This window comes from Azolla caroliniana, unplaced genomic scaffold (genome assembly GCF_043228905.1).
Source record: "Azolla caroliniana isolate FFs.n. ecotype wild unplaced genomic scaffold, voAzoCaro1.0.p SCAF_17, whole genome shotgun sequence".
Classification (NCBI taxonomy): domain Eukaryota; kingdom Viridiplantae; phylum Streptophyta; class Polypodiopsida; order Salviniales; family Salviniaceae; genus Azolla; species Azolla caroliniana.
The window spans coordinates 14,271,538-14,290,691 of record NW_028230452.1 but is presented as its reverse complement, the minus strand read 5'-3'; the positions used below and the strand labels follow the sequence as shown (position 1 = coordinate 14,290,691).

The 19,154-nt window shown below is 41.5% G+C and overlaps 13 non-coding genes across 13 annotated transcripts; all 13 read right to left on the bottom strand.

Moving 5' to 3' along the window:
• Window positions 1-4,974: 4,974 nt before the first annotated feature.
• TRNAY-GUA (transfer RNA tyrosine (anticodon GUA)) lies at window positions 4,975-5,060 on the bottom strand. Its single transcript is given in 2 exon segments — window positions 4,975-5,010; window positions 5,024-5,060. It is a non-coding gene; the product is annotated as a tRNA-Tyr (tRNA).
• A 438-nt stretch (window positions 5,061-5,498) lies between these two features.
• Window positions 5,499-5,584, bottom strand: TRNAY-GUA (transfer RNA tyrosine (anticodon GUA)). The gene is given in 2 exon segments: window positions 5,499-5,534; window positions 5,548-5,584. It is a non-coding gene; the product is annotated as a tRNA-Tyr (tRNA).
• A 1,050-nt stretch (window positions 5,585-6,634) lies between these two features.
• TRNAY-GUA (transfer RNA tyrosine (anticodon GUA)) lies at window positions 6,635-6,720 on the bottom strand. The gene is given in 2 exon segments: window positions 6,635-6,670; window positions 6,684-6,720. It is a non-coding gene; the product is annotated as a tRNA-Tyr (tRNA).
• Window positions 6,721-11,933: 5,213 nt separating this feature from the next.
• On the bottom strand, window positions 11,934-12,019 carry TRNAY-GUA (transfer RNA tyrosine (anticodon GUA)). Its single transcript is given in 2 exon segments — window positions 11,934-11,969; window positions 11,983-12,019. It is a non-coding gene; the product is annotated as a tRNA-Tyr (tRNA).
• A 452-nt stretch (window positions 12,020-12,471) lies between these two features.
• TRNAY-GUA (transfer RNA tyrosine (anticodon GUA)) lies at window positions 12,472-12,557 on the bottom strand. Its single transcript is given in 2 exon segments — window positions 12,472-12,507; window positions 12,521-12,557. It is a non-coding gene; the product is annotated as a tRNA-Tyr (tRNA).
• Window positions 12,558-13,008: 451 nt separating this feature from the next.
• TRNAY-GUA (transfer RNA tyrosine (anticodon GUA)) lies at window positions 13,009-13,094 on the bottom strand. Its single transcript is given in 2 exon segments — window positions 13,009-13,044; window positions 13,058-13,094. It is a non-coding gene; the product is annotated as a tRNA-Tyr (tRNA).
• Window positions 13,095-13,546: 452 nt separating this feature from the next.
• Window positions 13,547-13,632, bottom strand: TRNAY-GUA (transfer RNA tyrosine (anticodon GUA)). Its single transcript is given in 2 exon segments — window positions 13,547-13,582; window positions 13,596-13,632. It is a non-coding gene; the product is annotated as a tRNA-Tyr (tRNA).
• Window positions 13,633-14,084: 452 nt separating this feature from the next.
• TRNAY-GUA (transfer RNA tyrosine (anticodon GUA)) lies at window positions 14,085-14,170 on the bottom strand. The gene is given in 2 exon segments: window positions 14,085-14,120; window positions 14,134-14,170. It is a non-coding gene; the product is annotated as a tRNA-Tyr (tRNA).
• A 452-nt stretch (window positions 14,171-14,622) lies between these two features.
• TRNAY-GUA (transfer RNA tyrosine (anticodon GUA)) lies at window positions 14,623-14,708 on the bottom strand. The gene is given in 2 exon segments: window positions 14,623-14,658; window positions 14,672-14,708. It is a non-coding gene; the product is annotated as a tRNA-Tyr (tRNA).
• Window positions 14,709-15,160: 452 nt separating this feature from the next.
• On the bottom strand, window positions 15,161-15,246 carry TRNAY-GUA (transfer RNA tyrosine (anticodon GUA)). The gene is given in 2 exon segments: window positions 15,161-15,196; window positions 15,210-15,246. It is a non-coding gene; the product is annotated as a tRNA-Tyr (tRNA).
• Window positions 15,247-15,698: 452 nt separating this feature from the next.
• TRNAY-GUA (transfer RNA tyrosine (anticodon GUA)) lies at window positions 15,699-15,784 on the bottom strand. The gene is given in 2 exon segments: window positions 15,699-15,734; window positions 15,748-15,784. It is a non-coding gene; the product is annotated as a tRNA-Tyr (tRNA).
• A 512-nt stretch (window positions 15,785-16,296) lies between these two features.
• Window positions 16,297-16,382, bottom strand: TRNAY-GUA (transfer RNA tyrosine (anticodon GUA)). The gene is given in 2 exon segments: window positions 16,297-16,332; window positions 16,346-16,382. It is a non-coding gene; the product is annotated as a tRNA-Tyr (tRNA).
• Window positions 16,383-16,834: 452 nt separating this feature from the next.
• TRNAY-GUA (transfer RNA tyrosine (anticodon GUA)) lies at window positions 16,835-16,920 on the bottom strand. Its single transcript is given in 2 exon segments — window positions 16,835-16,870; window positions 16,884-16,920. It is a non-coding gene; the product is annotated as a tRNA-Tyr (tRNA).
• Window positions 16,921-19,154: the final 2,234 nt, after the last annotated feature.

The following is a 19,154-nucleotide window of genomic DNA, read 5'->3' as shown; positions in this document are numbered from 1 at the left end:
CTCAGATGCCGGTAGGACACTTCCTTACTGGTCCATACTCTCTTTGGCGTGTCTCCGTCCAAGGGTACTGAGGGTGATCTATTTATCACATATGTCGCCGTCGACAGTGCCTCAGCCCAAAACTTCTTGGGTAGTTTTGCATGCACTAGCCTACTCTGGACCCTCTCCATTATGGTCTGGTTCATCCTCTCGGCCAGTTCGTTTAGTTCCGGCGTCTTCGGCATGGTAAATTCGAGCCGGATTCCCTTCGAGCGGCAGTACTCCTCGAACTACCCCCGGTATTCTCCTCCGTTGTCTGCTCGAACCGCCTTCAGCTTCCGGCCGGTTTCTCTTTCCACTCTCGCGTGGAGCTCTTTGAAGACGGATAACACCTGATCCTTCGTCTTCAATGGTGTGGCCCACAGCTTCCGGCTGTGGTGATCAATGAATGTCACGACGTACTGCGCTCCGGCATGTGACTTCGTGTCTACTTAACACACATTCGTATGCACCAGCTCCAGTGGTGCATTACGTCTCATCAGTGGCCTTAGTCGGAAGGAGGTCCGGTTCTGCTTACCGGCCAGACAATCAGTGCACTTCTCTAAGTGCACGTTCTTCACTGGAATGAGGTTGTCGTCTGCAAGCCTCTTCATCCCCTTCTCGCTCATATGACACAGCCTCTTGTGCCACAGCTCACCGGCAGTGTCGGATGCCACGTTCACTTCTTCCGGACATAACCGGGCATTCATCAGGTACAGTGTGTTTACCTTCCGGGCCCGAGCCACAATCAGGCTCCCTTTGCTGAACCTCATGACCCTGTTCCGGATGCTACCCGTGTAGCCTTCATCATCTAGCCGACCGGCTGATATCAGGTTCAGACGGACCTCCGGAACGTGTCGAACATCCTTCGGCAGCAACTTGCATCCGGTTGGTGTTGACAGCCACACGTCTCCTATGCCGATAATTCGACATGTACCTTCATTCCCCATCCGGACACAGCCGTGGTCACCGGCTGAGTAGGATGAGAAGCATTTCCGGTCCAGGGTAAGGTGGAACGACGCTCCGGAGTCTACCACCCAGGTCATCTCGTCGCCGGTAAGGTTTATTTCACTCTCCTCGGTGATGAGCATCAACTCTTCTTCACTTGCCGCGATCGTCGTCGTTCCCTTCCGGTCCGGCCCTCTCCGATCTTTACCGTTCCGGTTTGGGGTTTGCTTTGAATCGGTACCGTCGGTTTCTTTGTCTTTACGGAAATGCCGACAGTTCTTTTGGAAGTGTCCCGGCTTGCCGCAATAGAAGCAAGTAGGCCTCCCTCTTGACTTTGACCGTGTCCCCGACTTCTCCCAGTTCTGGGGACTACGGTTTCTCTGTCTTCCACGTTCCGATTCGGTAAGAAGCGCTTTGGAGTCGGAGCTCGTATCTTTGTCTTTCCGACGCGCCTCCTCATCTAGCAAGCTCGACTTTACTCTTGCTAGGGATAACCGCTTTCCTTCCGGCCCGGCGTTGCCCAAAGTGACAACCAATGTCTCCCAGCTATCCGGGAGGGAACCGAGCAGGAGTAGCGCTAGTACCTCGTCGGCAAGAGGTACTTCCAATGACGTTGCCTGGTGGATCAGCCCCTGGAAGGTATTCATGTGCTCCGCCATGCTAGAGCCATCTTGGTATCGGAGTCTTACTAGCTTTCGGAATACCGACACCTGATTGATAGCATTTTTGTTCTGGAACATTATGCCGATCTTCTCCCAGAGCTCATGAACCTTGCTCTCTTCATTGAAGTTGTTGTATAGGCTCATGTCGATGAAGCACCGTATGTACGTCGTTGTCTTCATGTGCATCACCTCCCATATCGCGGCGTCGATTTTGTCCGGTCTCTTGTCCCCGAACTGAACCGGCAGCCAGAGGTCTTTGACAACCAGCATGTCCCTCATCTTCGACTTCCACACTGAATAGTTGGAGCCGATGAGCTTGAACATGCCGCCAAACGATTCGTCCATTTTCTGTGTCGATTTCGCTCTAATACCAATTGACGAGAACTGGACGTTCCTTATGCGCAACGCTCGGCCACAACCGAGATTCTTTTCATACACAGAAAATGGGAAATAGAACACGACACAAAGAGGAGAAAGATACATAGGAGGTTAACGTGGAAAACCCCAAACTAGGGGAAAAAACCACGGCAGCCCACAGGCTGCAAACTGTCACTATGTATGAATGTACAAAACAGTGAGTTCACGGAGGCAACGACCTCGGACTCACGATCTTCGCCACAGGCGGCGGTTACAATAGAGGCAACGACCTCGTCTCTCTCTCTCTCTCTGTACAGTTATGCACTCTCTCTTCTTCTTGCACCAACAAGGAAAAATAACAATAACATAATATTAGTTTGCCCTAAGTCATATTTATACTAATATGACTTTTCGGCTATTTACAAATATAGCCACAATGGGCTCTCAGAAACATATTTACGAATATGTCTCTTCCTCCGGTTCATACCTGTTCTGCACCATCCGGCTCTCCGTAACCGGGTATTCCTCATCCGGTTCATACCGGGCCTGCACCATCTGACTCTCCGTAGCCAAGTACTCCTCATCCGGTTCATACCGGGCCTGCACCATCCAGCTCTCCGTAGCCGGGTACTCCTCATCCGGTTCATACCAGGCCTGCACCATCCGGCTCTCTGTAGCCGGGTACTCGTCATCCGGTTCATACCGGGCCTGCACCATCCGGAGGGACCTGTCTCCCAACAAACTGTAGTAGCCGTGACCGAGCATATACTGGTGCATCTTGTACGATCAAGATGCATAGTTGCTCCTGTCGAGCTTCTTAGTCGATAGCAAGCTTCCCATACCTATGTTCATATCTGATGTCTTTTCCTTTTCTGAAGAAACAAAGAACACCTTCAACTTTGTTTTGACGCAAGCTTTTCTTGTCGGTTGCAGAGGACTTCAACCCTTGCACTCTAATACCATGTAAAAGAACACGTAGTGGGGAAGCGTGTGCGTAAAACGCACAGTACAAAGTTCAGTAAACCCAAAAACACAGAAAACACAGAGATGGAGAGGGAGAGGGAGAGACAGAGATAGAGAGACACAATAGATCAAATTCAAAATAATTCTTTGTTCTGTACATACACCGTGCTCATTGAGTACCTTTTATATAGGCCTTGACAATAGGGCTGACACAAGTAATGGCAGTACTTGACTACTCATAAATGAGCCACGACACTCACTCCCAAAAGTATTCCGTACGACGAATCACTTTCCAATGGCCTTTTGGTTTACGCACCGATACGGCCATGTTGTGCGTACTAACTTACGTGTTCAGCCTACGCACTAAGTTACATGTCATATTACGCACCCAATGTTGAGCTTGTATCTCAACAATATATGTAGACCAAGAAGAGATATTATATCCACAATGTAGAAATACAACTAGCATATTGTCGAAAGTTTCTAATAATGAACCAACTAATCATCATATATACAATCTTAGAATACGAAGTGATGTTCTATTTATACCTACAGTAATGAAATAAGGATGAACCAACGACTTCTGTAACTCAATCCCTAGACATAAGGATATATATATATATGCATTGTAATTTTCTCACCAACTCAATGGTGTGTATACATATATTGTTATTTGTTCGTGGACCCACATAGGTATGTAAAGAGTCTCAAATATTTCTATGCTTGTATATTCAAATCAAACTGATTTATATATCTTTGACAGACATTCTTCATCAACCCACCAATCACATTATATATATGTTGCAATGTAAACCATACCCAAATTTAAGTCCGACTTGTCAAATTCGAACCACCGACCTAAGCATGTCTATACATACACTACAGTGCTCCGCTCTACCAACTAAGCTAAGGTCGGACTATGAATTTAGATTTAATTGACTACTTAATATTATCATTTTCTATTGTTTCCTTGCCGATACACGTATGAATTCGTTGACTTTATATCACCGTTTTGTTTTTCTTTCAAATGCTTATTTATAATCTCATGATAACATTTTCCGTAGAACAGAAACTGATATAATATGCAAAACGTAGAAATACAATTACCATAGTTCTAAAAGTATCTAATAATACACCAACTAATCATCATATATAGAATCTCAAAATACGAAGCGATGTTCTATTGATACCTACAATAATGAAATAAGGCTAAAACAAAGACTTGTGAAACACAAACCCTCGACATAACGATGTGTATCCATGCATTGTTATTTGTTGATCGACCCACATAGGTATGTAAATAGCCTGAAAATTTTCTCTACATGTATGTTGAAATCAAACTAATTTATGTATCTTTAACGACATTGTTCATCAACCCACCAATCCAATTATATGCATGTGGCAATGTGAAGTATTTGCAAATTTAAGTCCGACCTGTCGGATCCGAACCAGCGCCCTAGCGATATATATACGTACACTACAGTCCTCCACTCTACCAACTGAGCTAAGGTCGGACTATGAATTTAGAATTAATTCACTATTTAATATTATAATTTTCTAATGTTTCCTTATCTATGCACCTATGAATTTATTGACTTTATATCACCGTTTTGTTTTTCTTTCAAATATTGATTTATAATCTCGTGATAACATTTTACGTAGACCTAGAAGTGATATTATATGCAAAACGTAGAAATAAAAGTAGCATAGTTCTAAAAGTTTCTAATAATAGACCAACTAATCATAATATATACAATATTAGAATACGAAGTAATGTTCTATTGATACCTACAACAATGAAATAAGGCTAAACCAAAGACTTGTGAAACACAAACCCTCGACATAAAGGTGTGTATACATGCTTTGTTATTTGTTGGTCGACCCACATTGGTATGTAAAGAGCCTGAAATGTTCCTGTGCATGTACGTTCAAATCAAACTGATTAATGTATCTTTGACGACATTGTTCATCGACACACCAATCCAATTATATACATGTTGCAATGTGAACTATTCGAAAATTTAAGTCCGACCTGTCGGATTCGAACCAACGCCCTAGGGATGCATATACGTACACTACAGTCCTCCGCTCTACCAACTGAGCTAAGGTCGGACTATGAAATTAGATTTAATTGACTATTTAATATTATAATTTTATAATGTTTCCCTGTCTATGCCCCTATAATTTTGTTGACTTTATATCACCGTTTTGTTTTTCTTTCAAATAGTTATTTATATTATCGTGATAACATTTTCCGTAGACCAAGAAGTGATATCATATGCAAAACGTAGACATACAAGTAGCATAGTTCTAAAAGTTTCTAATAATAGACCACCTAATCATCATATATTCAATCTTAGAATACGAACTGATGTTCTATTTATACCTACAATAATGAAATAAGGCCAAACCAATAACTTGTGAAACACAAACCCTCGACATAAAGGTGTATATACATGCATTGTTATTTGTTGGTCGACCCACATTGGTATGTAAAGACCCTGAAATGTTCCTGTGCATGTTGCAATGTGAAGTATTCGCAAATTTAAGTCCGACCTGTCGGATTCGAACCAACGGCCTAACGATGTCTATACATAAACTACAGTCCTCCGCTCTACCAACTGAGCTAAGGTCGGACTATGAAATTAGATTTAATTGACTATTTAATAATATAAGTTTCTAATGTTTCCTTGTCTATGCACCTATGAGTTTGTTGACTTTATATCACCGTTTTGTTTTTCTTTCAAATGGTGATTTATAATATCGTGATAACATTTTCTGTACACCAAGAAGTGATATTATATCCAAAACGTAGAGATAGAAGTAACATAGTTCTAAAAGTTTCTAATAATAGACCGACTAATCATCATATATACAATCTTAGAAGACGAAGTAGTGTTCTATTTATTCCTACAATAATGAAATAAGGCTAAGCCAAAGATATGTGAAACAGAAACCCTCGACATAAGGGTGTGTATACATGCATTGTTATTTGTTCGTCGACCCACATTGGTATGTAAAGAGCCTGATTTGTTACTGTGCATGTACATGCAAATATCTTTGACGACATTGTAATCGCAATTTTAAGTCCGACATGTCGGATTCGAACCAACGACCTAAGGATGTCTATGCATACACTACAGTCCTCCGCTCTACCAATTGAGATAAGGTCGGACTATGAATTTAGATTTAATTGACTATGTAATATTATAATTGTCTATTGTATCCTTGTCTATGCACTTATGACTTTGTTGACTTTATCTCACCGTTTTGTTTTTCTTTCAAATGTTGATTTATAATCGCGTGATAACATTTTCCGTAGACCAAGAAGTGATATCATATGCAAAACGTAGAAATACAAGTAGCATAGTTCTAAAAGTTTCTAATAATAGACCAACTAATCATCATATATACAATATTAGAATACGAAGTGATGCTCTATTTATACCTACAACAATGAAATAAGGCTAAACCAAAGACTTGTGAAACACAAACCCTCGACATAAAGGTGTGTATACATGCATTGTAATTTGTTGGTCGACATACATAGGTATGTAAAGAGCCTGAAATGTTTCAGTGCATGGATGTTGAAATCAAACTGATTAAGTTATCTTTGACGACATTGTTCATCGACCCACCATTCCAATTATATGCATGTTGCAATGTGAAGTATTCGCAAATTTAAGTCCGACCTGTCGGATTCGAACCAACGCCCTAAGGATGTCTATACCTACACTACAGTCCTCCGCTCTACCAACTGAGCTAAGGTCGGACTATGAAATTAGATTTAATTGACTATTTAATAATATAAGTTTCTAATGTTTTCTTGTCTATACACCCATGAGTTTGTTGACTTTATATTGTGGTGGTCACATGGACCACACCTAGATTAGGCCCCTACCAAGCCCCATGCACCACACATAGACCACACCCAAATTAGGCCGCTAGCAAGCCTCATGCACCACACCCAAACTAGGCCCCCACCAAGCCCCATAATTAGTAGAGCTAATTGGAGCGGGAGAACACCCTCCACGCTAAGAGAGAGTCTATAAAATGTAACTTGAGACATAATGAAAAGGGGGCTATTCTTGAGAGCATTTCACATCTTGAGCATTTCACATCTTGGTGGAGATGACGACCCAATTACAACTTCCTACGAGCCACGCACCGCCCATTAAAATCCTCTTCGGCGACCAACAACGGGTGTACCACTCACATAAGCAAATCAGGTGCATGCTCACCATTAGTTTCGCCCAGATCCACCATCGTTTCTACGTCCTCCCGCGCCAGTTGTTCCCAATCACCTTGGGATGTGATTGGTTCCTCCATAGTCGAGCCTGTCTCGATTTCTCCGCACAACAGCTCATCCTCCCAAATCACATTGCGATCGCGCTCTTCACTACTCCGCGGGATACCACCCACATCAGCAACACACAGCACCTGATATCACTGGCGGAGCGTATCAACGACATCAGACGGCTCCTCGCCACCTTTCCGTCGTTGTCTACACCACCTGTAAAACCTCCCTCGGTCCGTTTTCCGATTCACCACACGATTCCTACAGGCAACGCCCGCCCCATCAACGCAGCTCCCCGACGTCGCTCGCCTCTCGACCACGAGCGCATCGACAATGCCGTCAAAACTATGCTCCAACAAGGGATTATCACACCTTCCAAGAGCGAGTGGATCTCGGAGCCACACATGGTAAAGAAAGGAGATGGTTCTTACCGCTTTTGTGTCGACTTCCGACAACTGAACCATGTCACCACCCATGACCGATACCCTCTCCCTCGTATCGATGACCTCCTCGACCAGCTTGGCAAATCAAAGTACTTCACCTCCCTAGATCTAGCCTCGGGATATTGGCAGATCTCGATGAATCCTCACGATGCACACAAAACTGCATTCCGCACTAGAAAAGGCATTTTTCAGTTCACACGGATGCCCTTTGGCCTATCTGATGCGGGAAGCACATTCCAGCGAATGGCTAATGCCATCTTCGATGATCTCATCACCCGCCGTGTCGTCATCGTCTATCTAGACGATATTCTGGTACATACAAGCACTTGGGCAGAACACCTTCAAGTCCTTCGGGAGGTCCTAACTTGTGTTCAACGCTATCGATTGCAGCTGCAATGGAAGAAGTGCCGATGGGGTAGTACGTGCCTCCGCTTCCTTGGGTACGTCATCTCCTTCGACGGAATACAAATGGACCCGGAGAAGACAGAAGCAGTCCAAAAATTCCCACGCCCCACCACAGTCAAGCAGCTTCAACGCTTCCTCGGCCTCCTCACGTTCTCTCTTCGTTTCATCCCACGGCTAGCCGACCTGTCAGCCCCACTACGCGCGCTCCTACAAAAAGACGCACCCTTCCTGTGGACCGAAGCCTGCGAATCCAGCTTCCTGCAGCTCAAGAGAACACTCCAAGCCTCTGACCTCCTGGCCCACCCTGATTTCACGAAGCCTTTCCATCTGCAGACGGATGCCTCCAATGTCGGCCTTGGTGCGGTCCTGCTCCAATCCGACGACAACGACCAACTCCGCCCGATTGCCTACATCAGTCGGTCACTTACCAAAGCCGAACAAAATTACTCGACAACTGAAAAAGAGTTCCTCGCCATCGTCTGGGCATTCCATCGTTTCCACCCATACCTTCACGGATCAAATACATCAGTCGAAACCGACCATCAGCCATTGCTCTCCCTCATAAAGAAGGCTCATCCACCCGGCCGCTTACTTTGTTGGGTTTTGGCGCTACAGGATTACACATTCACTCTGCGCTATCGCCATGGTCCACAAAACATCGTCGCCGATGGATTATCCCGCATATTCTTTCAGGCGAACCAGATCACCTCCAACACAATGAATTTCCCCATATCCTCGTCCCAAATGGCCAACATGCAACAACACGACAAACAAATCCAAGATATCTGCCACCGCCTACAAGCTGAACCGACATCATCCCTCACCAAGCAATTCATGATCCAGGATAATGTCCTACTTTTTTGTCAAGTAGGCAAAGAACCCCGAGTCTACGTGCCTGAGCAACTACGCCAGTCTTACCTTCGTTTCTTCCACGATCACCCGTTGTCCGGCCACTTGGGTTTTCATAAGGTGCTCGACAAAATTTGTCGCAAATTCTATTGGCCTGGGCTACGCCACGAGGTCGCCTCCTACATCAAAGCATGCAACTTATGTCAGGCCATCAAATCACCTCAAGTGGCTCAAGGCCTCTTACATCCGATACAAGTTCAAGCTCCATTTGAAATCGTCGGATGGGACATTATGGGCCCCTTTCCCGAGTCACAAGGAGGGAACAAATTCATCCTCATCATCACCGAGTACTTGACGCGTTGGGCTGAGACGGCCGCTATCCCAAATGCAAAGGCTATGACCATCGCCTCCAAACTATTGGAGAAAATCATCTTCCCCCACGGTTGCCCACTCCAAATCTTGTCCGATCGAGGACCCCAGTTCAACGGTGAGCTCCTACGCCTCGTTTCAACACAAGTAGGAATCCAACAGTTATTCACGTCACCCTACCATCCGCAAACGAATGGGTTGATGGAGCGCCTCAATCGAACCTTAAAACAACAAATCTCAGCCTACATCGATCCGCTGCACTCAACCTGGGACTGAATCTTGCCCTTCGTTACGCATGCCTACAACACAACTGTGCAAGCCTCTACCCGCATTAGCCCATTTCGGGCCCTTTACGGAAGGGACCCGCGCTTACCCCCAGAAGTGGCAGTCCCGCAACCAACCACACGACTCCACGCTGACGCAGTGTCTTGGTGGTCCCACCTACAACAACTCCAGCCCCTCCTCCGCAAAGCCATCACGAGCAACCTGCACCAGGCACAACTACGCCAAAAACGACAACACGATATAGGCCGTGTCGACCATCAATACCACGTCGGTGACAAAGTCCTCGTCTACTTCCCCATCCGTCGTCGCGGTCTCAGCGAATCGCTCATGCAACGATGGATCGGTCCCTTCGAAGTTCAAAAGCAGATACGCAACACTACATACCTGCTCCGCCGCGCCTCCAACAACCGCTCTACCTTTGCACACCAGTCTCGCATGAAGCCCTTCCATCAACTACCACCGCCCCCGCCCACACTCATGCCTATGCCCACGCCCCTGTCATCCCCCCGTCTGGAACCGTCTTCCACGCCTCGTCGCGCTTCGACTGCACAGTAACTTTTTTTTTACAAGGGGGAATTGTGGTGGTCACATGGACCACACCTAGATTAGGCCCCTACTAGGCCCCATGCACCACACATGCACCACACCCAAATTAGGCCCCTACCAAGCCTCATGCACCACACCCAACCTAGGCCCCCACCAAGCCCCATAATTAGTAGAGCTAATTGGAGCGGGAGAACACCCTCCACGCTAAGAGAGAGTCTATAAAATGTAACTTGAGACATAATGAAAAGGGGGCTATTCTTGAGAGCATTTCACATCTTGAGCATTTCACAATATCACCGTTTTGTTTTTCGTTCAAATGGTGATTTATAATATCGTGATAACATTTTCCGTAGACCAAGAAGTGATATTATATCCAAAACGTAGAAATACAAGTAGCATAGTTCTAAAAGTTTCTAATAATAGACCGACTAATCATCATATATACAATCTTAGAAGACGAAGTGGTGTTCTCTTTATTCCTTCAATAATGAAATAAGGCTAAGCCAAAGATATGTGAAACAGAAACCCTCGACATAAGGGTGTGTATACATGCATTGTTATTTGTTCGTCGACCCACATTGGTATGTAAAGAGCCTGATTTGTTCCTCTGCATGTACATGCAAATATCTTTGACGACATTGTAATCGCAATTTTAAGTCCGACCTGTCGAATTCGAACCAACGACCTAAGGATGTCTATGCATACACTACAGTCCTCCGCTCTACCAATTGAGATAAGGTCGGACTATGAATTTAGATTTAATTGACTATGTAATATTATAATTGTCTATTGTATCCTTGTCTATGCACCTATGATTTTGTTGACTTTATATCACCGTTTTGTTTTTCTTTCAAATATTGATTTATAATCTCGTGATAACATTTTCAGTAGACCAAGAAGTGATATCATATGCAAAACGTAGAAATACAAGTAGCATAGTTCTAAAAGTTTGTAATAATAGACCAACTAATCATCATATATACAATCTTAGAATACGAACTGATGTTCTATTTATACCTACAATAATGAAATAAGGCTAAACCAAAGATTTGTGAAACACAAACCCTCGACATAACGGTGTGTATACATGCATTGTTATTTGTTGGTCGACCCACATAGGTATGTAAAGAGCCTGAAATGTTTCAGTGCATGTATGGTGAAATCAAATTAATTTATGTATATTTAACTATATTGTTCATCGACCCACCAATCCAATTATATGCATGTTGCAATGTGAAGTATTCGCAAATTTAAGTCCGACTTGTCGGATTCGAACCAACGCCCTAAGGATGTCTATACATACACTACGGTCCTCCGCTCTACCAACTGAGCTAAGGTCTGCCTATGAAATTAGATTTAATTGACTATTTAATAATATAAGTTTCTAATATTTCCTTGTCTATGCACCTTTGAGTTTGTTGACTTTATATCACCGTTTTGTTATTCTTTCAAATGGTGATTTATAATATCGTGATAACATTTCCGTAGACCAAGAAGTGATATTATATCTAAAACGTAGAAATAGAAGTTGAATAGTTCTAAAAGTTTCTAATAATAGACCGACTAATCATCATATATAAATCTTAGAAGACGAAGTGGTGTTCTATTTATTCCTACAATAATGAAATAAGGCTAAGCCAAAGATATATGAAACAGAAACCCTCGACATAAGGGTGTGTATACATGCATTGTTATTTGTTCGTCGACCCACATTGGTATGTAAAACGCCTGATTTGTTCCTGTGCATGTACATGCAAATATCTTTGAGAACATTGTAATCGCAATTTTAAGTCCGACCTGTCGGATTCGAACCAACGACCTAAGGATTTCTATGCATACACTACAGTCCTCCGCTCTACCAACTGAGCTAAGGTCGGACTATGAATTTGGATTTAATTGACTATGTAATATAATAATTCTCTATTGTATCCTTGTCTGTGCACCTATGATTTTGTTGACTTTATATCACCGTTTGGTTTTTCTTTCAAATTGTGATTTATAATATCGTGATAACATTTTCCGTAGACCAAGAAGTGATATTATATACAAAACATAGAAATACAAGTAGCATAGTTCTAAAAGTTTCTAATAATAGACCGACTAATCATCATATATACAATCTTAGAAGACGAAGTGGTGTTCTATTTATTCCTACAATAATGAAATAAGGCTAAGCCAAAGATATATGAAACAGAAACCCTCGACATAAGGGTGTGTATACATGCATTGTTATTTGTTCGTCGACCCACATTGGTATGTAAAACGCCTGATTTGTTCCTGTGCATGTACATGCAAATATCTTTGAGAACATTGTAATCGCAATTTTAAGTCCGACCTGTCGGATTCGAACCAACGACCTAAGGATTTCTATGCATACACTACAGTCCTCCGCTCTACCAACTGAGCTAAGGTCGGACTATGAATTTGGATTTAATTGACTATGTAATATTATAATTCTCTATTGTATCCTTGTCTATGCACCTATGATTTTGTTGACTTTATATCACCGTTTTGTTTTTCTTTCAAATTGTGATTTATAATATCGTGATAACATTTTCCGTAGACCAAGAAGTGATATTATATCCAAAACGTAGAAATAGAAGTTGAATAGTTCTAAAAGTTTCTAATAATAGACCGACTAATCATCATATATAAATCTTAGAAGACGAAGTGGTGTTCTATTTATTCCTACAATAATGAAATAAGGCTAAGCCAAAGATATATGAAACAGAAACCCTCGACATAAGGGTGTGTATACATGCATTGTTATTTGTTCGTCGACCCACATTGGTATGTAAAACGCCTGATTTGTTCCTGTGCATGTACATGCAAATATCTTTGAGAACATTGTAATCGCAATTTTAAGTCCGACCTGTCGGATTCGAACCAACGACCTAAGGATTTCTATGCATACACTACAGTCCTCCGCTCTACCTACTGAGCTAAGGTCGGACTATGAATTTGGATTTAATTGACTATGTAATATAATAATTCTCTATTGTATCCTTGTCTGTGCACCTATGATTTTGTTGACTTTATATCACCGTTTGGTTTTTCTTTCAAATTGTGATTTATAATATCGTGATAACATTTTCCGTAGACCAAGAAGTGATATTATATACAAAACATAGAAATACAAGTAGCATAGTTCTAAAAGTTTCTAATAATAGACCGACTAATCATCATATATACAATCTTAGAAGACGAAGTGGTGTTCTATTTATTCCTACAATAATGAAATAAGGCTAAGCCAAAGATATATGAAACAGAAACCCTCGACATAAGGGTGTGTATACATGCATTGTTATTTGTTCGTCGACCCACATTGGTATGTAAAACGCCTGATTTGTTCCTGTGCATGTACATGCAAATATCTTTGAGAACATTGTAATCGCAATTTTAAGTCCGACCTGTCGGATTCGAACCAACGACCTAAGGATTTCTATGCATACACTACAGTCCTCCGCTCTACCAACTGAGCTAAGGTCGGACTATGAATTTGGATTTAATTGACTATGTAATATTATAATTCTCTATTGTATCCTTGTCTATGCACCTATGATTTTGTTGACTTTATATCACCGTTTTGTTTTTCTTTCAAATTGTGATTTATAATATCGTGATAACATTTTCCGTAGACCAAGAAGTGATATTATATACAAAACATAGAAATACAAGTAGCATAGTTCTAAAAGTTTCTAATAATAGACCGACTAATCATCATATATACAATCTTAGAAGACGAAGTGGTGTTCTATTTATTCCTACAATAATGAAATAAGGCTAAGCCAAAGATATATGAAACAGAAACCCTCGACATAAGGGTGTGTATACATGCATTGTTATTTGTTCGTCGACCCACATTGGTATGTAAAACGCCTGATTTGTTCCTGTGCATGTACATGCAAATATCTTTGAGAACATTGTAATCGCAATTTTAAGTCCGACCTGTCGGATTCGAACCAACGACCTAAGGATTTCTATGCATACACTACAGTCCTCCGCTCTACCGACTGAGCTAAGGTCGGACTATGAATTTGGATTTAATTGACTATGTAATATTATAATTCTCTATTGTATCCTTGTCTATGCACCTATGATTTTGTTGACTTTATATCACCGTTTTGTTTTTCTTTCAAATTGTGATTTATAATATCGTGATAACATTTTCCGTAGACCAAGAAGTGATATTATATACAAAACATAGAAATACAAGTAGCATAGTTCTAAAAGTTTCTAATAATAGACCGACTAATCATCATATATACAATCTTAGAAGACGAAGTGGTGTTCTATTTATTCCTACAATAATGAAATAAGGCTAAGCCAAAGATATATGAAACAGAAACCCTCGACATAAGGGTGTGTATACATGCATTGTTATTTGTTCGTCGACCCACATTGGTATGTAAAACGCCTGATTTGTTCCTGTGTATGTATATGCAAATATCTTTGAGAACATTGTAATCGCAATTTTAAGTCCGACCTGTCGGATTCGAACCAACGACCTAAGGATTTCTATGCATACACTACAGTCCTCCGCTCTACCAACTGAGCTAAGGTCGGACTATGAATTTGGATTTAATTGACTATGTAATATTATAATTCTCTATTGTATCCTTGTCTATGCACCTATGATTTTGTTGACTTTATATCACCGTTTTGTTTTTCTTTCAAATTGTGATTTATAATATCGTGATAACATTTTCCATAGACCAAGAAGTGATATTATATACAAAACATAGAAATACAAGTAGCATAGTTCTAAAAGTTTCTAATAATAGACCGACTAATCATCATATATACAATCTTAGAAGACGAAGTGGTGTTCTATTTATTCCTACAATAATGAAATAAGGCTAAGCCAAAGATATATGAAACAGAAACCCTCGACATAAGGGTGTGTATACATGCATTGTTATTTGTTCGTCGACCCACATTGGTATGTAAAACGCCTGATTTGTTCCTGTGCATGTACATGCAAATATCTTTGAGAACATTGTAATCGCAATTTTAAGTCCGACCTGTCGGATTCGAACCAACGACCTAAGGATTTCTATGCATACACTACAGTCCTCCGCTCTACCAACTGAGCTAAGGTCGGACTATGAATTTGGATTTAATTGACTATGTAATATTATAATTCTCTATTGTATCCTTGTCTATGCACCTATGATTTTGTTGACTTTATATCACCGTTTTGTTTTTCTTTCAAATTGTGATTTATAATATCGTGATAACATTTTCCATAGACCAAGAAGTGATATTATATACAAAACATAGAAATACAAGTAGCATAGTTCTAAAAGTTTCTAATAATAGACCGACTAATCATCATATATACAATCTTAGAAGACGAAGTGGTGTTCTATTTATTCCTACAATAATGAAATAAGGCTAAGCCAAAGATATATGAAACACAAACCCTCGACATAAGGGTGTGTATACATGCATTGTTATTTGTTCGTCAACCCACATTGGTATGTAAAACACCTGATTTGTTCCTGTGCATGTACATGCAAATATCTTTGAGAACATTGTAATCGCAATTTTAAGTCCGACCTGTCGGATTCGAACCAACGTCCTAAGGATTTCTATGCATACAATACAGTCCTCCGCTCTACCAACTGAGCTAAGGTCGGACTATGAATTTAGATTTAATTGACTGTGTAATATTATAATTGTCTATTGTATCCTTGTCTGTGCACCTATGATTTTGTTGACTTTATATCACCGTTTTGTTTTTCTTTCAAATGTTGATTTATAATCTCGTGATAACATTTTCAGTAGACCAAGAAGTGATATAATATGCAAAACGTAGAAATACAAGTAGCATAGTTCTAAAAGTTTGTAATAATAGACCAACTAATCATCATATATACAATCTTAGAATACGAACTGATGTTCTATTTATACCTACAATAATGAAATAAGGCTAAACCAAAGATTTGTGAAACACAAACCCTCGACATAACGGTGTGTATACATGCATTGTTATTTGTTGGTTGACCCACATAGGTATGTAAAGAGCCTGAAATGTTTCAGTGCATGTATGTTGAAATCAAATTAATGTATGTATATTTAATTATATTGTTCATCGACCCACCAATCCAATTATATGCATGTTGCAATGTGAAGTATTCGCAAATTTAAGTCCGACCTGTCGGATTCGAACCAACGACCTAAGGATGTCTATGCATACACTACAGTCCTCCGCTCTACCAACTGAGCTAAGGTCGGACTATGAATTTAGATTTACTTGACTATGTAATATTATAATTGTCTATTGTATCCTTGTCTAGGCACCTATGATTTTGTTGACTTTATATCACCGTTTTGTTTTTCTTTCAAATGGTGATTTATAATATTGTGATAACATTTTCCGTAGACCAAGAAGTGATATTATATCCAAAACATAGAAATAGAAGTTTCATAGTTCTAAAAGTTTCTAATAATAGACCGACTAATCATCATATATACAATCTTAGAAGACGAAGTGGTGTTCTCTTTATTCCTACAATAATGAAATAAGGCTAAGCCAAAGATATGTGAAATAGAAACCCTCGACATAAGGGTGTGTATACATGAATTGTTATTTGTTCGTCGACCCACATTGGTATGTAGAGAGCCTGATTTGTTCCTCTGCATGTACATGCAAATATCTTTGACGACATTGTAATCGCAATTTTAAGTCCGACCTGTCGGATTCGAACCAACGACCTAAGGATGTCTATGCATACACTACAATTCTCCGCTCTACCAACTGAGCTAAGGTCGGACTATGAATTTAGATTTAATTGACTATGTAATATTATAATTGTCTATGGTATCCTTGTCTATGCACCTATGATTTTGTTGACTTTATATCACCGTTTTGTTTTTCTTTCAAATGTTGATTTATAATCTCGTGATAACATTTTCAGTAGACCAAGAAGTGATATCATATGCAAAACGTAGAAATACAAGTAGCATAGTTCTAAAAGTTTCTAATAATAGACCGACTAAGCATCATATATACAATCTTAGAATACGAACTGATGTTCTATTTATACCTACAATAATGAAATAAGGCTAAACCAAAGATTTGTGAAACACAAAACCTCGACATAACGGTGTGTATACATGCATTGTTATTTGTTGGTCGACCCACATAGGTATGTAAAGAGCCTGAAATGTTTCAGTGCATGTATGTTGAAATCAAATTAATTTATGTATATTTAACTACATTGTTCATCGGCCCACCAATCCAATTATATGCATGTTGCAATGTGAAGTATTCGCAAATTTAAGTCCGACCTGTCGGATTCGAACCAACGCCCTAAGGATGTCTATACATACACTACAGTCCTCCGCTCTACCAACTGAGCAAAGGTCTGACTATGAAATTAGATATAATTGACTATTTAATAACATAAGTTTCTAATGTTTTCTTGTCTATGCACCCATGAGTTTGTTGACTTTATATCACCGTTTCGTTTTGCTAAGCTGAGCTAAGGTCGGACTATGAATTTAGATTTAATTGACTATGTTATATTATAATTGTCTATTGTATCCTTTGTTGCAGACAGCGCTCGGCCACAACCGAGGAATAGGATCAACTCACAGAAAACGGGAAATACAAAGTGCACGAGGACAATAGAGAGAAAGGTACACTGGATATTTTACGTGGAAAACCCTAAATGGGAAAAAACCACGGGAGTCCTCTAACTCCAACGATCACTATGAACAGGGATGTACACTGGTGAAGCTGCAAGGCAACAACCTTGAGCTCACTGTCTTCGCCACAGGCGGCGGTAATACACAGAGGCAACGACCTCTTCGTCTCTCTCTCTCTCTCTCTCTCTCGGCTGCTCTCACTTCGCTCCCTCTTCGTGGAAAACAGAAAAATGAGCAACAACAACAAACTGTTTGCCCTAAGTCATATTTATACACATATGACTTTCGGGCTATTTACAAATATAGCCTCAAGGGCTCTTGGCAAACATATTCACAAATATGTCCCCGCATCCGGATCTCTCTCCGGGTACATTCGTCATCCGGCTCCGTAGCCGGGGTCTTCAGCATCCGGCTCCGTATCCGGGGTCTTCATCATCCGGATCCGTATCCGGGTACTCTTCATCCGGGTTCATGCCGGGTACTCTTCATCATCCGGTTCCGTAACCGCAACCGGGCTTGCCGTCATTCATCTCCGGACATCCCATCCGGAGGGACCGAAATCCCAACAAACTCCCCCTTCACTTCGGCATGGGATGTCTCTCCAATCCGATCCTCTTCCGGCATGCTTCCAGCTTGTCGGGTGTGAGCACCTTGGTCAGCATATCCGACCCGTTCTCGTCCGTGTGGACCTTCGTCAGTACGAGCTCTTTATCTTCTATCCTTTCCCAGATCCAGTGGTATCTACGCTGGATGTGTTTCGTCCGGGAATGGTAGGCCGCGTTCTTCGCAAGGTGGATGGCACTCTGACTATCGCAGTAGAGCGGTACTCCTCCTGCCGGATACCGAGCTCTTTAATGAAGTCCTTCATCCAAATTATTTCCTTGCCGGCTTCAACAGCCGCCATGTACTCCGCCTCCGTGGTTGACAACGCAACCGTCTTCTGCAACCTCGACTGCCACGAAACAGCTCCCCCTGCATATGTCATTACATACCCTGATGTAGACCGGCTGGTATCCGCATCAGCCGACATGTCCGAATCGGTAAATCCATCGAGTTCGGGCTTACCGGAGCCGAATCGGAGGCACATGTTCGAAGTGCCCTTTAAGTATCGGAGTATCCATTTGACCGCGTTCCAGTGCTCCTTGCTGGGATTACTCATATACCGGCTCACCACTCCGATTGCGTATCCAATGTCTGGTCGGGTACACACCATTGCGTACATCAAGCTTCCGACGGCAGAGGCATATGGTACTTTCATCATGTCCTCCTTCTCAGCCCTTGTCTTGGGGCTTTGCTTGCTGGACAGCTTGCAGTTTGCCGGGAGGGTTGACCCGACCGGTCTTGCTTCCGACATGT